Here is a 3,624-nt window from a genome sequence, read left to right as displayed (position 1 = left end):
AATTTCTGTGGAATCCTTCTTTAGCAGCTGACAGTTTTATCCTGCAAACCTGCAGTCATAAAAGTCAAAGTTTCAGGTGAGCCTCCTATTTGTGGAAACTAATACAAAGCACTCCTACAAGTTCTATCGTATTTTTAACTCTGGGTAAACTGTTGCCCTACAAAATGTGCTAAGCTTACTTTTGGCATATTATGAAATACAAAAGCTTAATGATGACGTAGTTCTGCTTAGTAAAATTTGTCTCAATATTCAGTAGTGTGAAGCAAGGCTGTGGGTCAGATGCTGTACTGATTTTTGGGTCGTGACAGCCCAGCTGTGTAAGAACTGCTTGCTACAGAAATAGAGACCTCTTTTGATTATTTCCTTGAGATACACAGTATGTACAGTACTTCAGGGAGAACAGGAAAGATACTTTCTGTATTTCGTATTAGACATTGTGTCCACAGCAAAAACCTGGCAGAGGGAAGAGCTGTTCACTGGGATCTGACCATGTACGTAGAAAACTCTGACTTTTTCCACCTGCTCACTGTATCAGTGTATTCAAATCTGCCCTTAGGAACACTGTGAGAAATGGAGCTCATATAGACACAGGTCACTGATTTGACTTGAGCTCCCAAAGGGACCTGTGTTACATGTGTACCAGCCCTCACAAGGGCTTTCCAAGAATTTAGTTTGAAATACAGACATTTCTGCCCAAGACACAGACATTTCCTAGAGTTTCCTCCATCTAAAAACAGGTATAAAGACCTGAGATTATCCAGCACTAGATTCAGTGGAAAAAAAAAGTTAACTTCCACAACTGGACAAATATATCCTAGGACAGTGGCTGAACTTTGTTTTCCAGCTTTCCTCTTTCTTTCTTATTTGAACTGCTGGAAGGCCAAGCACCAGGCAGAGTGGCCCAGCATATTTTGTATAAATGAATGGCACAGCAAAAATAAAAATTATGGTCACTTGTAAGGTGTTCTTTGCATAAAAGCTTTAAAATCACCTATGTATGCTGGTCTTTTAGTTTGAATTAATGCCTTTCAAATACAAACACCAATTGTATGAGAAGAAAAAGAGTGTGTTAGACAAAGAATAAAAACATGGGGTCTAAAAAGGGAACCTGTTGGGCACTCACTGTAGAACAACCAAAGCCTGAAAGTGTTCTTAGAAAATACTCACTCCTGTGCTTAAGAAGTTGTTGCTAATGATGACTCAGAAGAACCACAAATAAATTTCAAGCTGCTTGCCTTAAAGAAGAATGTATTAACAAATTCAAACTGCAGGCTGCTTTGACAAAGTGCTGGGGTCCTCCGACTCAAAAAGCTCTCGGAGAGATCCTTCCCTGCATCACTCACCAGAAGCTTTGCTGTGGATATTAACAGAACCAAGGTTTATTTCCCTGATTGGAAAGAAATGTTCAGACTGCTGAAATGCTCAACCTTTCAGGTTCGTTATCAAATAAATGCAAATACTCTTTTTTTTTTTTTTTTTTTTTTTCCCTCACTTTTACTGGTCAGTACCCAAGTAGAATGTACCAAAAGTAGAACTGTTTATTTTATTCCAGGGGTAGCAAAGAAAGGGAGGCATTTTTTAAAGAAAGCTCTAAATCTTGTGAACATGGATACTTTGTGCAAACAGGATTTTTTTTAGCATTGAACCTGAGTATTTCCCATCACAACATATTACCGCAGTTGACGTGATACATCTAAGAAGCTGACAATTTTGGGGGTATATGATGCAATGATTGTAGGGACCAAAGATTGCGCCTAAGCCTTACACTTGCTGCCTGTTTTCCCAGGCAGCAGGGATGAATTTTACCCATTGAGAATATTTTAGTCAAGAACAGTCAGCAGTAATTAAAAAACAGAAAACTACTAAGTAGGTAAATATTGCTTTAAGTTCATTTTACAAATAAGACATTTGAGACAAAAGGTTTCAGATGCAGATTTTAAGTCTCTGGACACAATTTCAAAATGCTGTTATGTTTTTTGAAACATAAATATCTGGTACTTCTTTGCTTATACAAGGATAAAGAACTGGTGGTGTATGCTGTGCTGATGTCATTTGCTCATAAGCACTGCACTAAAAAAAGAAAATGACCCCTCAGGTTATTGTCCAAAAAGTTCAAGTCCTGATGAACATATTTATACCAAACTATTTTTATCAAACTTTTTTTTTTTTTTTTTTTTTATTTTAGCTCATAGAAATTTTCCTGAACAAGCTCTATAGGACTTGGCCTGAAACAGTGTAATTATAAATAGAAATTTTAAAAACAGAACCATTTTTTCAGCCAGTAGATAATTCCCAGATAATATCCCAAGTTGCTGTCATTAATGCTTAAATTGAACTTTGTTATTTGGAATTCTGCCATTTAAAAGAATCTGATGTCTTACTTTGCTGTCAGGAAGTAAGCTGATTAAGGAAATTAAAAACAAACAAAATCCTTTTGATTATGGATTTACTGAACTTGCCCTACGAAAGGACGACAGGGCTGTGATGACTGCACTCTCCCCGCCGAAGTACAGCTCTTGCTGCATTTGATGGAACAGCCCCGTGATCCTGCAGTGCGCCGACCTGACTGCTGCTTCTCTGGATCTCAGAGCTTCTCATCGAGAGGGGGTGCTGATTGTACCACATCCGTGTGGGTGTGTTGTGCAAAACAGACATTCTGGGGAAATAAATTCAGAAGACTGTTGTGATTTTTTTTTCAACCACTCCCATTGCAGCTGTGGAAAGTACTGATGTATTGAGCTGCACTTGGAATATGACTGTCTAGAGACTGGGACAGTCAGTTGGAGGGAGCAGACATAAGTGCCAGTCAGTCTTTCAAGAAACTTTTATATATTTTTATATTAAAAGTTCATTGTCTAAGATAAAGAGTGCCTATTAATATATAGGACAGAGCTCACGTTTATCTCTCTTAGGAAAAAGGTCCAAAGCTATAGACTGAGGAGTGAGAACCCCTAGAGCCTCATTTCCTCATTTCATGCCACTAGAGCATGGTGAAACCAATTCTGGATCCAAATGCTCTAACTTTATACAGAGCCTGTGTTTTAGGAGCCTAGATCCTTTCTATTTGTCTCCCTTTTTGCAATCCATGAGCTGATTTCAGGGACACTCAGCTTGCTGCCAGGAAGAGTGTTCTGATACCTTCCTCAAAGGGCTGGAACACATGCGAAAAGTCACTTCTATGTTAAAGCTTTTTTTTATCTGAATCCTTCGGGACTCAAATAATTGCTTATTAGCATTCATCTTGATGAAGTCATCCAGTAGAAAATCTTTGAACAGCCATTGAGAGAAAGCTCAGCGCAATGAAGTCAGTGAGATTTTGTTATCCGCTGAAAGAAAGGCAATATTTCAAGCTGAAAATCCCATAGATAGGCTTCTGGTATTCAGAGGCGTGGTAGTTGGAGGGTTAGCTTGCCAAGAATAAAGCTGGGAAGCAGAACACTACATATTATGAAAGGACTTTCAGAACAGGAGTCTCAGAAAGGACATCTCCATCAAGTGTATTGACCTCAGTGATTACTGAATACTGTAATCTCTTCAGAAGTACTTAGTGCTTGGATTCATTTTTTTTTTTCCTTCCCCCGGGGGGGGGGGGGGGGCGCGGGGGGGCGGGGGGGGGGGGGGGGG

Source organism: Oxyura jamaicensis, chromosome 20 (genome assembly GCF_011077185.1).
Source record: "Oxyura jamaicensis isolate SHBP4307 breed ruddy duck chromosome 20, BPBGC_Ojam_1.0, whole genome shotgun sequence".
Classification (NCBI taxonomy): Eukaryota; Metazoa; Chordata; class Aves; order Anseriformes; family Anatidae; genus Oxyura; species Oxyura jamaicensis.
This window is presented reverse-complemented; position numbering follows the sequence as displayed.